The following is a 20021-nucleotide window of genomic DNA, read 5'->3' as shown; positions in this document are numbered from 1 at the left end:
TATATGCATTTTTTTGCTTTTTCGTTACACATGTTACATTTGTTTGGTTTTTTTTTTGGTAACTAAGATTATATGTTGACTGCTGTATCCCTATTTTTATATTGTTGCCTAATATATCTGTTTATTTTGTTCAATTTGTTCAATCATCGTTATCAATAAATGGAATTTGATGCGACTGTCATACAAGTGACAGGTGAAGCTTAACTGTGAAATCTGGTTCTACCCACCTTTTTTACATAACAAAATGCCTGTACCAAGTTAGTTTTGTTTAAGGTTCGTAAGACTTCAATCTTAATTATCTAAGATGTCAGACATTTTATAATGAAACGTTTGTTGTCTTCATCAACAGTACAATGATAGTGACTAGCCGCAACGAAATAAAGAACAATGCAGATATTGGCGGTTAACACTAATAATTCAATTAGTCAATGAACTGTATTGTGAACTAAGATAACATTTCAAAGTTTTTCTAGAATGTAGATTATGGTATTATATCTGACATCAAGTGACCACAAATATTCAGAAACATGTTTTTTTTAAGTGTATCCATAATTGCGACGCATTGTTTATAGCTTCGTGCCGTTTGCTTGAGGTTGACAACCTTGTCAAGAGAGCAATAATTTATTCATTCGATAAGAAGGAAGAATAGTTTCAACCAGTAGAAATCACTGTACTATACGAACATATATGAAACTACCTTGTTATAAAACAACTGCTGACAACATTAAATATCGATAATCGAAGTTAAATCATCACCTATCCTCCATGTTAAAAATCTGAAGAGGACAATCAACTTATCTGTAATTGTCCAATCAGAGGCGAGGGTAAAGTACCGCTAATTGAACTAGATCTATATTGTGTCTGTTAGAATGTATGCATGTTGTAAACAGAGCCCCATGTGGAGCAGGATATCTTAACCTTCCTGGACACACGAGATCTCCACCGGTTTTTCTTGGGGTCGGTGTTCTTCTATCGTACATTCTTTCCATGTCTTCATTTGGACAATGGTTGTTTTATTTCGTTGGACACTTAAATTCGTGGATAAAGTCATTCATGAAATCCGCGAAAAATGATACCCCACGAATAAAAGTACTTTCACTGTATTCTCATTAACGATCATCCCTTGATCTTATATTGATTAGTTTGGCTGTATGATTTTTTAAGACAGGTTGAAAAAGCATATACCTAAAGCGGTTACCAATAAGAAACATGTTCACTAGAGTTCAAATGACGATGTACACAGACTGTTTGTCTCTGGTGGTTAATCTAACCCAATCATCAATGTTATCGGATTCATATATAGACAATAATAGTGCATTGACTTGACACAGCTTCGCATTTCCCCGTTTCTAAGCCTCATCCTTATATCGTGGATATGTCAAGTCAATGCACTATTATTGTCTTTATACTGCAATCTAAAACAACATTTTCAATTGTTGTTTAATGCGTTGTTATTTATTTGATATAAATATTAAGAAAAATCCCCTTTAAAAAGGCCTCACATCATGCTTGCGGAGAAATATACAACACAATGAAATGTACATATTATTTACCTGTTGAAACTCACACTCGATGGTGAACGAAATCGTTTGAGTATGGACTTAAATATCAACCAAAAGCATAAAATATAATGATTTATAGGTTGCAAACAAAAAATATTAACAAATGAAATATGTTTTTCTAATTATTGCAAAAAAAACAAGGTTGGGTCAATCCCGGAATCGTTGTATGCATTGGAAACGAGAACAGGTTGAAGAGGTCGTATGAATAACTAAATATTATTTCGGCATTTTTTATTTAGATATTCATGTGGAAAAGTGATATCGGGTCAGTGACTGTATATGACATAGAAATATACAGTCAATGCATTCCGACTGCTCAAATAGAACAAGTGCAGTATACATGAGTTTTGAACATCGGTAAACTGTTGTTGCCTTGATCTTGAGTGTTATATTTAAATTCTAATATATTAGTTTTATATTTTCTAAACTCAATTTACTTCTGTTTGATCTTATTGTACATATCAAAAGCTACAAAACTGACCAATAATGAAAAAATATAGGTTGGCTGGATCAAATTTGAAAAGGAAAGTCGTTTAGGAAATGTCGAAATGAAAAACTCAAAAACATCAAACGAATGGATATGAACTGTCATATTCCTGATTAAAAACAGTTAAACATGATAGATTAAACTTAGTTTTATAGCTAACTAAATATTTTACTTGCATAACAGTCACACATAAATCCATTATTATGACAAGGATTTGTGAACAAAACTAAAAGACATAATAAGTAAACATGTAAAAACGAGGACAGCAGTCACATTGTGTTATAACTAGCAGTAATTCAGCAGGGGGTAGACACAGTGTTATAACTAACAGTTAACCAGCTGGGGGTAGACACTGTTTTATAACTAACAGTTAACCAGCAGTGGGTTATACCCAGTGTTATAACTAACATTTAACCAGCAGGGGGTAGACACAATGTTATACATAACAGTTAACCAGCAGGGGGTAGATATAGTGTTATAACTAACAGTTAACCAGCAGGGGGTAGACACAGTGTTATAACTAATAGTTAACCAGTAGGGTGGTAGGCACAGTGTTATAACTAACAGTTAACCAGTAGGGTGATAGACACAGTGTTATAACTAACAGTTAACCAGTAGGGTGGTAGACACAGTGTTACAACTAACATATAACAAGCAGGGGGTAGACATAGTGCTATAACTAACAGTTAACCAGCAGGGGGTAGATACAGTGTTATAACTAACAGTTAACCAGTAGGGTGGTAGACACAATGTTACAACTAACAGTTACCAAGCAGGGGGTAGACACAGTGTTATAACTAACAGTTAACCAGCTGGGATAGACACTGTTTTATAACTAACAGTTAACCAGCAGGGGGTAGACACAGTGTTATACATAACAGTTAACCAGCAGGTTAGACAAAGTGTTATAACTAACAGTTAACCAGCAGAGTAGACACAGTGTTACAAGTAACAGTTAACAAGCAGGGGTGTAGACACAATGTTATAACTAACAGTTAACCAGCAGGGGGGTAGACACAGTGTTATCACTAACAGTTAACTAGCAGGGGTAGACACAGTGTTATAACTAACAGTTAACCAGCAGGGGTTAGACACAGTGCTATAACTAACAGTTAACCAGTAGGATGGTAGACACAGTGCTACAACTAACAGTTAACAAGCAGGGGGTAGACACAGTGTTATAACTAACAGTGAACCAGCTGGGAGTAGACACTGTTTTATAACTAACAGTAAACAAGCAGGGGATAGACACAATGTTATAACTAACATTTCACCAGCAGGGGATAGACCCAGTGTTATAAATAACAGTTAACCAGCAGGGTAGACACAGTGTTATACATAACAGTTAACAAGTAGGGGTAGACACAGTGTTATAACTAACAGTTAACCAGCAGGGGGTAGACACAGTGTTATAACTAACAGTTAACCAGTAGGGTGGTAGACACAGTGTTACAACTAACAGTTACCAAGCAGGGGGTAGACACAGTGTTATAACTAACAGTTAACCAGCTGGGATAGACACTGTTTTATAACTAACAGTTAACCAGCAGAGTAGACACAGTGTTATAACTAACAGTTAACCAGCAGGGGGTAGACACTGTGTTATAACAAGCAGTCAACCAGCCAGGGAGGAGGGTTAATCACAGTTTTTCAATTAGGAATAACGCGAGGAAAATACGAGAACAGCAGTCACATTGTGTTATATCTTAGAATTAACCAGCAGGGGTGTAGACACAATGTTATAACTAACAGATAACCAGCAGGGGAACAGTGTTATAACTAACATTTAACCAGCAGGGGGTAGACACAGTGTTATAACTAACAGTTAACCAGCAGGGGGTAGACACAGTGTTATAACTAACAGTTAACCAGTAGGGTGGTAGACACAGTGTTACAACTAACAGTTAACAAGAAGGGGGTAGACACAGTGTTATATCTAACAGTTCACCAGCAGGGGGTAGACAGTGTGTTACAACTAACAGATAACAAGAAGGGGGTAGACACAGTGTTATAACTAACAGTTAACCACTAGGGTGGTAGACACTGTTTTATAACTAACAGTTAAGCAGCAGGGAGTTGTACACAGTGTTATAACTAACATTTAACCAACAGGGGGTAGACACAGTGTTATACATAACAGTTAACCAGCAGGGGTAGATATAGTGTTATAACTAACAGTAAACCATGAGGGGGTAGACACAGTGTTATAACTAACAGTTAACCAGTAGGGTGGTAGACACATTGTTAGAACTAACAGTTAACCAGTAGGGTGGTAGACACAGTGTTACAACTAAGAGTTAACAAGCAGGGGGTAGACACAGTGTTATAACCAACAGTTAACCAGGAAGGGGTAGACACAGTGTTATAACTAACAATTAACGAGCAGGGGTGTAGACACAGGGTTATAACTAACAGTTAACCACAAGGGATGTAGACACAGTTTTACATCTAACAATTACCAGCAGGGGGTAGACACAATGTTATAAACTAACAATTAACCTGCAAGGGGTAGTCACAATGTTATAACTAACAGTTAACCAGCAGGGGGTAGACACAGTGTTATAACTAACAGTTAACCAGGAAGGGGTAGACACAGTGTTATAACTAACAGTTAACCAGCAAGGGATAGACAAAGTGTTATAACTAACAATTAAGGAGCAGGGGTGTAGACACAGGGTTATAACTAACAGTTAACAACCAGGGGTGTAGCCACAGTGTAATAACTAACAATTAACCAGCAGGAGGTAGACACAGTGTTATTACTAACAGTTACCCAGTAGGGGTTAGACACAGTGTTATAACTAACAATTAACCAGGAATGGGTAGACACAGTGTGATAACTAACAATTAACGACCAGGGGTGTAGACACAGGGTTATAACTAACAGTTAACCACCAGGAGTGTAGACACAGTGTTATAACTAACAATTAATCAGCAGGGGTAGACACAATGTTATAACTAACAATTAACTAGCAGGGGTGTAGAGACAATGTTATAACTAACAGTTAACCAACAGGGGGTCGACACAGTGTTATAACTAACAGTTAACCATCAAGGGTAGACACAATGTTTTAACTAGCAGTTAACCAGCAGGGGGGTAGACACAGTGTTATAACTAACAGTTAACCAGGAAGGGGTAGACACAGTGTTATAACTAACAATTAACGAGCAGGGGTGTAGACACATGGTTATAACTAACAGCTAACCACCTGGGCCCGGTTGTTCAACTTGTCGTTAACTTAACGTAAGCGTTAAATTTAACGTGTCGTTAAATACTCTAACGTATCGTTACTTAACCCATGATTAAAATGGTGTTGTTCAACTTGGTTTAACGCCGTCGTTAGTTAACGATGACGTTAAATAATTTAACCACTCGTTAAATATTTAACTAAAGTTTAGAGATTGTTCTCTTTTACCCACAATGCATTGGTTTGTTAATATTTACTTCAACATGACTGACAAGTCTTCTGCTAAAACACAAAGGGACAGAAAACCTAATTTCACCCAAGAAGAAGTAAATGTAATTCAAGACCAAGTGCAAAAGAATTACAAAGTAATGAATGAAAAGTTTGGGGATGGTATAACCAATTCCAGAAAGACTGCTGTCTGGAGCAGAATTTCCATCTTGGTTCGTGCTTTGGGTGTTGCCAACAGGTCTCCCAAAGACTGCAAAGACAAGTGGGCTAACACCAAGAAGGAGGCTAAGAAGGTTTTTAACAACCGTAGCAAAGAGCAGAGGGCTACTGGTGGTGGTCCACAGCCAACAAAAATGAGTCTGGCCATTGAAAGAACAATAGACCTTTGTAAAGACTCAGCTTCTTTCAAAGGTCTTGAAGGAGTTGAAAGTGTACTTGGTATGTATCAGTAACTAATTTATACTCTTTTGTGAATATGTAAAAATAATAAATCTTTAAATGCTATTAATTTTTCTCTCCGATTTCATGAAACTTTGTGTTCATAAAAAAAATCGCCGATTATTTGTATCATGTCATCAAAATTTGACAGGTATTTAGCTGATTTATTAATCTTTAATAACGTGTAAGCTTAGTATTTAATTGGCATTCGGCTATATTCAGTTTTACTCAGTGAATAATAAGTATTTCAATTCATTTGGTCAATTATTTATGTCGTCTGCATTCTAGTATTTACGTCCTAAATATTAACCTTGATAGACGCTCAGCATGCTAATGAATATATTTGTTTTTGAGCCTAATTACCTCATGACACACATTTTTATAGCGAAAGATGATTTCAAATATTGTCATGTGACAATATTGTAATGATAGTTAGGAACAAAAGATGTTCAGTTCATCTTTTCGTTTATCCATGAAAGAACCTCCTTGCTGTTATTTCCCTTTGATTTGTAGCCAACAGGACGATGTTTCTCGGACCCTGGCTAACCCGTACCTTAAATTCGATCGTGGCATACGCTCGTAAAGGCCTAGATTTTAACAATTTTAATAATCATCTTTTGTTGGTCGTTCAAGATTTGGAAAACAAATATATATAGTTGGTGTTAAACTTGGTGGGATATGAGTGAAAAAAAATGTGGATAAAAAGGGGGAGGGTTATACAGTGAGATTTGTATACACAGAAGTGCCACTGGAATAGGTTCTTTTTATTTTGTCAAATATACCGAAGGGGACGCAATCTCAACACTGTAAAATATGGATGGGCCAGAAATTTTCATTTAGTCAATAATCATCAAGGATTAGAGGGCACCTGCCAATGCTGGATTTAAATTCGCAATCTCACTCGCTGTCATAACAAAAAATTCTTTACATTGCTATGTATAAAACAATGATGATAATTGACTAAGGATTTGATACCCAATAGATTTGCTAGAAAATTATTCAAAATGGTGCAATACTGCCCAACAGTCTATGGAAGACCCACTTTGCGACAAAGTGAAAAAAATCCAAAGGATGACCTTAAATGTATACCTTAGTCAAGCCTTGGAGTAAAATTTCATTCAGTGTACAATTAACAATGAGATGATGTTAAAAAAGCGTGACGACCGACACTTCGTAGTGCCAATAACTCATATTAACGCAAGTGTATTTATGAATTCATTATTTGCTAAGCCTTCAATTCAACATCTCGAATGCATGTGTTTTGAGAAAACATATATTTGATGAAAAAATGAAGACTCTTGTGTATTAAACATTTATTTCAGTTGAAGAAAACTCTTGCGATATGCCCCCTTATGTGTCTACCATCCTGTTCTCCTTCAAAATTCGGAACTTGCACTGGTTGGTCTTGCTAAACATGTACACCACAAACGTCTTCCAAAGGTTCATTCCTTGTTAAAGCTATGTTATGTAGAACAGCACAAGCACCAAACACTCGACAGACTCGACAGACTTTTCTGGTTTCATTCTGACCTGAAATTTATAATTTCATAATTATGGGCAGGAAGATATCTTTCAATTAAAAAAAAAAACTGTTTCAGAAGTGTATTCCCATCTACAATATTGTCTCCTGGAAAATTACCCATGCAGATATCCATTTTAACAAAAAAAATACTATGTTAATGATTATTTGCACTGCATTCTAAAAAAAACCAATACCGATAGTTACTTAAATAACAGGTTCAATATAACCCCTATTAACTGCGGCTCTTTCTTTAACAATTGTCTCTAGTTTTACAGAGCTACCATTTAGTTGTTATGGGGATAGTGTCGCTTGTATGAAATTAAAAAAAGTCAGATCAAGAGTTTCGAGTAAAAAAAGAGGCAGGATGACAATTTATGTATGACAGTGTGAAAATAAAAAGGCATTTTTCATACTAGCCATCCCCCCTCAAACAATAAATGGTACCTCCCTAATTAGTATCCTTTTTATAATTAGTTTCTTTTTTGTGTCCCTTTTTACTCAATATATTTTTTTCTTCATGGCTGAAGTTTTTTTTGGCATTTTTTGTATGAAACTGCTGAAGTTAATTAACCATTTTAGCTACGCATCACTTTATAGGATTATCTCATTGTTGAAGGCTGTACAGTTACCTATCGATGTTAACTTCCAAGTAATTTGGTCTCTGGTCATTGACAATCAAACCACTTTTTTGTTATCATATTTCAAAGTATTCTATAATTATTTTTACCTCAGAGTGTAAAACATGAAATCTTCTCTTTAAGATTTCAGAAGCCCTTTCAATAATGGATCTTGTACTGGAGTGTGCTCTATTAGATCTTTGCTGGTGTCTTTCTCTGGGATTTAGATATGGTGTCATGAGAAAAGGGCGACATGCATACCCGCTGTCTCCTAGTATCAAACCGTCTGCAAGTCCTCTGATGTTTGTCTCCAGGTCGTGACATAGGTTTGATGTGTTGAAGATGTGGGAATCATGGGTTGACCCTGGCCAGTTAGCAGATATATTGGTAAATTTCCCTGAAAAAAATATTTAACTAATTCAATTCTATGCAGAGTACTAATTAATGTTACAGTTAACTGCAGCTTGAATAAAGGTCACTCAGTCTATTGCTATTTCTGCTCTTGGGGAAGACAGCAATTATTTAATACAGTGGTTTTCTTCCAATAAAATGCAGGCCAACCCAGAGAAATTTCAAGCTATCTCTCTTGGCAAAAAAACACATGATAAAAAGATTGTGTTTGATTTGAATGGTATTTCTATATCATGTGAGGATGAGGTGAAACTACTTGGAGTTACGATTGATTTTAAATTAAACTTTAATTTACATATTTCAAATATTTGTAAAAAGGCTGCAAGGCAATTAAATGTTTTGAAAAGAATTGGGAAACATCTAAACAAACTGAGTAAGCTTACAATTTACTACTCTTTTATTATGTCTAACTTTAGTTACTGCCCTTTGACTTGGCATTTCTGTGGGGAACAAAATACCAGAAAAATAGAAAAAAATACAAGAACGATCGCTTCGATTTATTTAATGAAGACCAACAGAGCTCATACGAAACACTCCTGCAGATTTCGAACCTTCCATCATTAAAAACTCGTAGAATGCGCTCAATTGCCTTGGAGACCTTTAAAATAATTAATAAAAAATGTCCTTTATTTATTCAAGATTTAGTTGTAATAAAAAACAATCCATATAATTTCAGGTATGTAAACACTGCTGAGGTACCTAAACCTAGAACCTCCAGTTATGGTAAAAGATCCTTTAGATTTGAGGCAGCACAAGTATGGAACTCACTTCCTAATGAGGCTAGACTCATGACTTCTTTTCACCAGTTAAGGAATTATATAAATTCCTGGTGTGGGGGTCAAAAATGCTTCTGCAGTTCATGTCGTTTCCACCCAGTGCTGTCTCAAAGCTGAAATTTCTTTCTTTCTTTTTATAATGGCCTTTTGCTCTGCTTTTTATGCATTTTTTTTAATATATCTGCCATTAAATGCTAGTGCTTATATTTATTTATTTATTGTTTTTATGCTTTTAGTCTGTTATATTTTATGATCTTCAAGTGATTTGCTGATACCCCCGTTTCAATGCACATAGAGGCGCTTGCCACATGAGCTTTGACTCTGGAGGCTCACAAATCAAATAGAGTTGCTTTCATTATATTGCATGTTTTATCAGTTTTATTTGGTAGTATTTGCATGATGCTGCATGATTTGTTATGTGATAGTTGGTTAAAGAGCTCACCAGAGCTCATGTTTTCTTGTTATTATGTATATATATGCCGACTCTAAATAAAATTTACTTACTTACTTACTTACTGCTACTTGTGACTAATAAGAGGTCAGGGGGTATAGAAACTTTATCGGGACTCCAGTTAATAATATATATTTTTTTCAATTAAAGGGTGGTCTGGATCCAGAAATCCTGTGCTTAAAAACACAAAATCACGAGATCCAGAAATTCAAAAAAGAATCCCCGAAATCCCGAAAAGGTTTCATTCCTGAAATCTCGAGCTTAATTTAACACCCGATCCCGTACAGAAAAAATACAACAGAAATATTATGCTTCCCTTTACCAACATTGTAAAGATTAGAAATAGCACATATAAATAAGTGGCACAAATAACCACACTGTTTGGAGTGACAAGTGCGCGGTCTTATTGGAAAAGATAGCACACAATGACCCGATCGTCGATCGATCACTTGTAATATTTGGGTCGTATAAGATCGAGGGCCGAATTGTTCACTTACTGACGAGAAATTTTAAGGGAGATAATAACAAAGGTAAACTAATAAACAGACGAAGAGGATATAAACAAATTAAATAAGTACCTTCGTAATCACACACAGCCTGCATGTTCACACTATGGAACCCCTTTCTGTTGACAAAAGCTGCCTCGTCCTCTGATGGCCCTTGTATCTTGATGTGTGTGCAATCAATGCACCTCAAAACATTTGGGAAGTTCATTTGTCTGTGGAAACCACACTTCATCCTGTTTTTAGAATTGATGTCTTTTCGCCACTGGATGAAGTTGTCTTTCACATCAAGTAAAGCATTGGTTACATCATTCACTGCTCTAATTACAGTTGCTTTGTCGTAGCCCATTGTATCTCCAATTACTTGTAAAAATGACCCAGAGGCATAAAACCTCAAGGCTATGCATACTTGTTGCTCCACTGTTAGAGCAGTATCTTTTGCTGTAGATCTTCTCAATTTATCACCCACAATATTACATATGTAAGCTATAGAGTCTCTTCCAAACCTATATCTTATCCTCATTTCATTGTCAGTCAAATTGTTTAGATGTGAAACCATTCCTCTGAAGATTCTCTCTTTTCTTTGCCTAGGTATCATTAACAGAGCAGCTATTTTATCAATTAAAACGCTTCTTTAAGTATTTAACGATGGTCTATAGCAGCGTTAGATTTTACAGAAGTTATCGACAGTTTAACGTTGCGTTAAATCTAACGTAGAGATGAACAACAGGATTAACCATGCGTTAAATTTTAACGAAGCGTTAGCATATTTTAACGACAGCGTTAGACTTAACGACAAGTTGAACAACCGGCCCCAGGGGTGTAGACACAGTGTTATAACTAACAATTAACCAGCAGGGGGTAGACACAATTTTATAAATTAACAGTTAACCAGCAGGGGTGTAGACACAGTGTTATAACTAACAATTAACCTGCAGGGGGTAGTCACAATGTTATAACTAACAGTTAACCAGCAGGGGGTAGACACAGTGTTATAACTAACAGTTAACCAGGAAGGGGTAGACACAGTGTTATAACTAACAGTTAGCCAGCAAGGGGTAGACACAGTGTTACAATAAGGTATAACGCTATTTCTTTTATTTTCTTTGACTAAATCAGGTATTCATTGTAAAAATAGAAATAACATTTGGATCAACTTTTCATATCTAGATACACGTCAATGTAAAGCTGGAAATGGAATGTGTATACAAACGTGTGATGTAGATGAAGAAGACACAGGTTCATGTTGCCGTCATAGTTATAGATGTTGCTAAAAACCTACATGTACAGGTTTGTAAACTGCATACACATGTTACTGTTGGTTGATTTTAGGTCGTTGATAAAAAAAAAAAAAAAAATCGTGCATTACGTAGTACAGTCCAACAACCGAATTAACATGACGAACGAAGTTTAGTTATACCCCCGAAAAAGGTTATTCAATCACATGTTAAGTATAAAATGATGAATCGAAAATTTGTAATTTATCGAAGAGACAAAACCTCGACAAAGGAGCAGAACACAGATTAAGGCCACCGTTGATTTATCTTTATTCGATAATATTGATACCATCACGAACGCGGTAATTTCTTAGAATAAATGAAAATAACGTACATTTTTTTACAAGACAATAAACTCAAAAGCAGATGTGTTTTTGAAGATAATAAAAAGACTAACAATATTCTGAGGTTTAAATGTTTAATGAAAAAATCCACGCAGACTAAATGTAAGATATTTGTAATTGTATTTTTTTTTGGCGAGGAATCCTAAAACTAGTGTAGCTCATTTAATAATGTATATGTACATTGTCTTGTCTTTCTTATCTATTCTAAGATACGCTTCGGTATGCTCAGTGTAAAGCTTGAAACAGAATGAGTAAACCTGTGTGTGATGTCAATGAACAAGATACAGGCATAGGACCACTTTGCAATGATAACAGATGTTGAGAGCCGCCCACATATATTGCTATGTAAGAAATATATCTCCCTTTGTATGATATAGTACAGATAATATAAAGAAATTTAAAATTCGTTTTATGTTTATCGTTATGTGCGAGTAAACGTTATTAACATGTCAATTTTTTGAAATAAAAAATGTACAGAAGATTTCACGATTGTTTCTGCTTCGTCAGGAAATATTCTTCTAAGACCGCAATTATTGCTATTTAAAAAAAGAAAGAAGTGATCTAGATTGTAAAGAAATAGACACAAGTCATGAAATAAATACCTGTTAATTAAGATAACACGTTTTATATTGTTTAACAGCTAAAGTAGATTACAACTGTAAAACTCCCGATTTCGACTGTACAAGCTTAAATGAGTATGGGGACAAAATGGGAAATTGATCCGAAAGTGGTGCTTGTTGTAAGACCTGTTGTGGTAAGTTATCGTATTAATTATAATCTAAAATACACCACAATTTTGAACATTTATCTTAATTCCTTTTTTCTCGCTTATCAAATTGTAAAAATATAAATTCTACCATAGTGTCGAGTGTGATACGATACTAATCCACTCAAGACAGATACATTTTTGTAGATTTACAAGCGAGGCTCGACAAGCGTTTTAAATATTATAACTTAACTGCCGATAGTGGATACATATCATATTGCACGAGGTTTAGTGGTGGAATATGTTTCTTTTAGACGATATGCAGAAATCTTACTCCTTCTTTTCGAACTGCCTACACAAAGATGTGTTTTTTCTATGTAACGTCATCAGACATTTTCCTCACTTTTTATGACGTAACAATAGAAATTCTAGAAGAAAGCAAGAACGTTTGAACAAGTCTAGAATTGTTTTCGTTCATAGTGTGTTAATCTACGTTTTTTGATTGAGTTAAGCCTGCCAATTGATATTTTATCGTGTGTTTTTCTATGTTGTGATGTTATGCTATTGTTTCAGAAAAAAAGAGAAGGTTTGGTACCATTAAAACGTTTCATCCCGCTGCAAATGTTTGCACCTGTCGTAAAAGAGGGACGAAAGATACCAAAAGGACAGTCAAACTGATAAATCTAAAATAAACTGACAACGCCATGGCTTTAAATGAAAAAGACAAACAATAGTACACATGACACAACATAGAAAACTAAAGATTTAACAATATGAACCCCATGAAAAACGAGGGGTGATCTAAGGTGCTTCGGAAGGGTAAGCAGAACCTGCTCCATATGTGACACCCGTCGTGTTGTTTAGGTGATAACAAATCCGTTAAATAGTCTTATTCGGTAAGTCTCATTCATGAAAGTGAAGGGAATAGTAGTTACGACGTAAGGAACATATTCGATATCATTTGTGAAACAGTTGTTCCATGACGGTCAACCAACTCGTGATGGCGTCCGTAAAATTTACGAAGGGATGATTTCAACTTCACCATTAGGAACTCTTGGTTTAACAGCTCCCTTGTGAGCAGCAACCCTCTATCAAGAAAATCATGATAGGAAATGCAAGCACGGGAATATCGTATCAATTGGGAGATATATACCCCGTATGCAGGTGCTATTAGAATGTCTAAGTCAGGAATCTGATTTACAGTAGTTGTAGTTTGTTTATGTAATTTATACGTGTTTTTCGTTTCTTGTTTTTTATATAGATTAGACCGTTGGTTTTTCCGTCTGCATGGTTTTACATTAGTAATTTTTGGGCCCTTTATAGCTTGTTGTTCGGTGTAAGCCAAGGATCCGTGTTGAAGGCCATACATTGACCTATAATTCATTCAAGTCAAAAAGGGAAACACTTCAAATAATAAAAAACAATATATCAATGTGACACGTGAATGATGAATAAATAGTTAAGGAAGTATTTATGAAATTAGTATTCATTCGAACAATCTCTTTTCAAGTGTTGATTTTGCTTTTACAGAGTGATTTTTCCATTAGATTAACAGCATTTTGTAGTTTGTATTGAACAATTAGATCTATCCCATGATTAATGCTTTACGCATTTTATTTAATTTATCAAACTACGCTGACAATTTGGTCTGACAGAGCCACTAATCATGTATATAATACAACCTTTGATTAATATTTAGTTTTTTTTGTTTTCTGTGTCACACAATTTAAACAACAGACATATGTGTACCTACCCAGACTAATTTTAATTCCATTGTATTCTATTGTGTAAAAAGTAAAATCACAAAAATACTGAACTTAGAGGAAAATCAATTCGGAAAGTCCATAATCACATTGCAAAATCAAATAAGTAATATATTAAAATACAACAAACAGCAAAATATATAAGCAGTGTAAATCGATCTACTCTCTGTCTGATGATACATGATATATGTTTCGACATATTTGTAAACAAACTATGACACCATGAGAAAAGTAAAAGGAAGTAATGAGGATAACAAAATAGAACTCTTCATATTACCTCAATTCCTTTAAAGAGTATTATAAAGAACGTAAAAACTGAACGCACTATATATTTTTAAACTCTAAATACAAGGTTTTGAATACATGCATATACTTAATGCTCGTCAGACGTGTTAATGTGCTATCCATTTATGACACCACGAGTGTTTATTAGTGTACATAAATGTGAAGACTGTACAGAATATCTTTTTCAAGCACTATATATTAGACAAGGCGTTAGTTTGGCTGTGTGAGAAGTATAAAATACTCAACAACAAAAAAAAAGAGATCGAAATCAGTACGGTTAATCCGAAACTGATAGTTTTATTTTGATTATACATTACTCAACCTTTTCAATTAATTTACAAAGTGGCCTCTGACAAGCAATTTGTATTCAGTTTAAGAGTTAATTATGAAATAATCCTAACAAAAAGTTGTAAAAAGTAACTAAATGAATTCCGGATGCGTTTATTTCCTTGTTGAAGAGGAAATGAGTGTTCATAGTCTATTATTATAGTAACATTGTACTAATTTCTACATAATTAAAAAAAAAAAATGAAACGGTGTGGTATCAAGAAGATTTGTATATTTCTGATAGCTTTAATGGAAATTAGTGATTCAAAAACAACAAAGTCCAATTTCAAACTGACATCGCAATCAAACATGTAAGTCGTTTTGTGATAATCAACATAGCTGCAATCTATTTTACTGTTAAGCATTTCAAAATTCGTAAAGAAACTGAAGTTTTAAAATTATACATAGAGTTTATATGCATACACGTTTTGAAATAATTAGAAATATGACATTCATCACCAATCAACATAATAGTTTCTGGTGAATACATGTATTGTAATGCTTTTGTCGATGCGTGTGGCAATATCAGACGATTCCTTCTAGTGTTCACATTATCTACGATACACAAACTTATCAAATACATATAGGTACAGGCTAAAACAAATATGTTGAGTTAATATGAAGGTAAAGTACTGCTTAAAGTGACAAATCCTGGAATAACATGTCAGACTCTATATTGAATTGTGTCAAACATAATTGAACGCATGTATTAAAAGTTTTTTTTCTTCTAAAAAGTAAACATCTGTATATATTTGTTGTCATTTTAATCCAGTATGTCCTTCCATTTTAGATATCTTATGAATCGAACAACGTGTTGCTCATATTGCTATAAAGTGTACTCCACAGAATGTTATCCTACATACAATGGAGGTAATTTTCTTCAGCAATAAAAATATGAAATCCAACAGACCAATTCTTTATAAAAATACTCATTTCCTTAATGTCTACTAGTATCAAAGTTAAAAAAGTCATCAAAACAGGACTTAGTAACATGGATGTTATAACCAAAAAAAATGCAAAGTAGACAAAAGTCTGATATTCTGTGAACATTTAATTCTTCCCCCTTTTTTCTCTAATCTTAGAAATAACATCTTTTTTCTCTAATCTTCAAAAAATTAGACCACGCATTCTTCTAATCTTCATTTTTATTTGCCCGTTATTTTTCTAATCTTCATTTTTTAAGGGCATTATTCTTTAATCATTTTACCCCATTCAAACCCTCCGTTATGTATAAAACAGTTTTATTTTTTGACTGAGAGTTGTCTGATTTCGCAACCGGATTCGAATACCAAGCTGAAATGAATATACAATATACACTATTGTCATCATGATTACTAGAATGACTAGACTTTAGACAGCGTGCGGCCAAAACACATAACACCTTCTACAGATATAGACGTCACACGTGTAAAAGAGGGAAGAAAGATACCAGAGAGACAGTCAAACTCATCAATCGAAAATAAACTGACAACGCCATTGCTATAAATGAAAAGGACAAACAGACAAACAATAGTACACACGACGCAACATAGTAAACTAAAGAATAAACAACACCAACACCACCAAAAACTAGGGGTGTAAATGTATTGAAGTACTTGGGGAATTTTATTTCATAGACACTCATGGCAAACACGGATGCTTTAAACATTGTTAAAATAAGAATACCACATTAAATAATGTTATATGTTCTGTGTTATAAACTTTTACAATGCCAAACACATCCGGATATTCTGTTTTGTTTGACTTGTCTATTGTTATCATGTTCTGTTTATCTTTTGTTTTTTTTTCTGTATCTAGAATGTTTTTATAAATGTCCATATTGGGATCACCGACAATCATGTTCAGTTCGATGTACAGGTTCACAAGTTAGATTTCTTGAAAGCGAGGACGACTGCGAATGTGTATTTCAGGATGCTCCCAGTCACAGAGTAGGTTTTATTTGGTAAAATCGCGCTAATCAGCAGACTAGTGAGTTAAAAGTTAAAAATAAAGATTCAGTGTGAGCAAATAGATAAACTCATCATAGATACTAGGACTAAATTTTGTATATACACCAGACGCGCGTTTCGTCTACTAAAGACTCATCAGTGACGCTCGAATGCAAAAAAGTTAAAAGGCCAAAATAAAGTACGAAGTTGAAGAGCATTGAGGACCAAAATTAGAATTAACTGTCACTGGACAAAACATAAAACATAAATTGATATCAAATGCGTTCACTGTTTCTAAATTTCCCGTACATACTATCAATTGTGTGTAATGAAAGAGTAAAATGATTGGTATTCATCACAAGATTAAAATCTCCAATTGATAGTTTAATATTTGTTTATTCACAACTTTTCAATGTGGATAATATTAACACAAAACAAACGTATTAAGGAGTAAAATGACTGTGAAGCAATTAATTTAGATGTAATATGTTTGAGATTTTGTTTTAAATATAGATAACTGTTACTTGAAATATGTATGATTGAAAAACAAAACGATAAATCAAATGTGCTGCAAGTAATCATGATTAGGTTTATCCATGTTACCGTTATGATATGAACATTTCTACGGGTGCCACATATTAAGCAGGATCTGCTTAACCTTCCGGATCACCCCCAGTATTTGGTGGGGTTCGTGTTGCAAAGTCTGTAGTTTTCTTTGTTTGGTCGTGTGGTTAAATATTTGTCCGGTCGTCTTTTTTGAGCCATGGCATTGTCAATCCAATTTTGAACTATGAGTTTGCATGTCCCTTTGGTATCCTTTGTCACTCTGATATTGAAAATCTGTTTTACAGTCAAGAGACGGATATGCTTCAATTATTGTTACCTAGATCTTGACCTCTGGTCTGTCTACAATTACGGAGCATACCAAATCACATGAGTTTTTATTTCAATGGGGTGATGTTGGCCTTGCTTCAGTTTTAATTATTGATTTTTTTTTCTTAATGCCTTTAAAGTTTTTAATTGTTTTGTTGTTTATAAAACTCTTCCATTTTAAAATTTCGTACATGATCAAGTTTCAAGGTTAGATAATGTACTTGATCGATGTTTTATTAATTTGGTGATGTCGTGCAATGTCTTGGGGCTTAATAAGTGTGATAATCAAATCCTGATAATATAATTGTGTGATGCCTTATCACTTAAAATACTTATTTATATATTGTATAGGACACGACGGGATGGGTCTGTTAACACTTCCGACGCACCACCAGTTTTGGTAGGGTAACTGATTCTTAGTCTTTAAGGTCTTTAAGAGTTGATGTTGTGTTTTCTTTGTTTGACTCTGGACAGATTAGTTTGAATGTTTCATTGGTATCTTTTTTATACATAGCAATACTCGACACATAAGAAATGCATACATTGTGTAGTAATCTCGTCCACTGTTTTGGTCATTGATAGATCATGCATGGTAACCTATGGATTTACCGTTTTGTGTCAGTTTGACTCTGATGGAGAGTTTTCTAATTGACACTAATCGCTTCATTTCTGTGGCTTTTTTTTAAATTAACCAAACTACTAATCGAATAGACAGAGGGAAATCGAAGTATTTATTCAATATGTTGAAGAATGTATTTGTAAATTTTTATGAAGGTTTTTTTAATCAATAATATCCATGTTTTTTTCTGTAGGTCTATAATTCTGTTGGTGTACAAAATGTTGTACCTATATATATCATAGTCGTTAGTTTAATAACGCTCATGATTTGGCTAACCATGCTCGGCTGCAAAGTCAAAGCCCGATTATGTGCATTAAAGACAAGACCAATTTGTGTTGTAAATGATAGAAGGACGACTGTACGACCAGAAACGTTACGGATGAACTTCAAACTGACAACTGAGAGTAAAAAAGCACGTCAGCAAAACATTGCAAACCAGAGAGTGAACTATTGTGATCCATGGGAAGTTACAAGTAGTGTTTGAACAATAACAAAATTTACAACAATACGATATTTGATTGAACATTATGTTCATAGCATTCCATACAAACATCTTTTTGAAATAAACATATGTAACTCGAAATCAATTTTAAGATGTTACTTGCGAAGCACAAACGATTGCGAATTCTGGTGTTCCAGTACCTTTTGTTTTATTATCTATGTTTGCCATTTTGTATTTAGCTATCTTTATTTATACACTCTTACATGAAGCATGTTGCAGTCAGTTAATCTAATTACACTAAGTTAGTTTTAGTACACAATATGCAACGTCGAAAATTGCTGTCTATTCGGTATGAAGCATGCGTACGTGAGTAAACATATTGCATGTGTCTGCCAATAACATCGTGACATTGTATGTTCATAAATTCACAATATTTTAATGTGATAAATTATTCATAAGATTGTAAAAGGCGTCAAAAATAAGCTTTTTTTTAATGCAGTTGAATGTTTAGTTCGATATAATTTTATATTGAATGTTTGATATGATGTTTTATATTACTTAATTCAAAATAGTACATACAACATGACTCTGCAGGGTGAATGCATGATCCTGTAGTGTCCGTGGTGACAAACGAGTAAATATACGAATACTTTATAGTACAGCTCGAAGAATGCCCTCAGATTTGAGGGAATCTCAAATTTCACAACTGATTAGGTTCACAGTTTGAAGTCCTTGAAATGTATATATCACTCTTCCCATTAAACTGACCACAGATGTTACACATATATTATCTGATAAAGAGTCAACATTTTGGCATTTTCTGTCTTTACTTGAAAAATAAATATTTCTACTACATGTAACATTATCTATGTATGTTTATTCTTCATAAGATTTTGACAATCAAGTCACCGTTTTTTATCAATCATGTTCAAATACAGTTAAAGGAATATAATATAAAGTTATGAATAATTTTTATTAATTTTCATTTTTTTTTAAATGTAGAATAGATTAATAATTATTGTCATTTTGAAGATTAATTTTGATAAGAAATGAATATTCTTTGTAATTTTCACATTTTGTTTGATAAATTTAATTAGATGATAAAACAAAATCTTCCTAATATTTCATTTTTTTTTAATATAAAATATTCATGAAGCAAATTAGACAATATGGGATAAGAACACCCCCCCCCCCTTATTAAACGCCTGCTTAAAGGAAATTTTATGGTATATCTTTGTCCGTCCGTCTTTAACATATCAGACATTAACATTTTC

The 20021-nt window shown here is 34.0% G+C and overlaps 1 long non-coding RNA gene across 1 annotated transcript; it reads left to right on the top strand.

Annotated features, from left to right (window-relative positions):
* Positions 1-15080: 15080 nt before the first annotated feature.
* Positions 15081-19679, top strand: LOC143058914 (uncharacterized). Its single transcript, XR_012973288.1, has 4 exons — positions 15081-15196; positions 15676-15755; positions 16683-16813; positions 18499-19679. It is a non-coding gene; the product is annotated as an uncharacterized LOC143058914 (long non-coding RNA).
* Positions 19680-20021: the final 342 nt, after the last annotated feature.

The sequence above is a fragment of the Mytilus galloprovincialis genome, chromosome 14, assembly GCF_965363235.1.
Source record: "Mytilus galloprovincialis chromosome 14, xbMytGall1.hap1.1, whole genome shotgun sequence".
NCBI lineage: Eukaryota > Metazoa > Mollusca > Bivalvia > Mytilida > Mytilidae > Mytilus > Mytilus galloprovincialis.
This window is presented reverse-complemented; position numbering and strand designations above follow the sequence as displayed.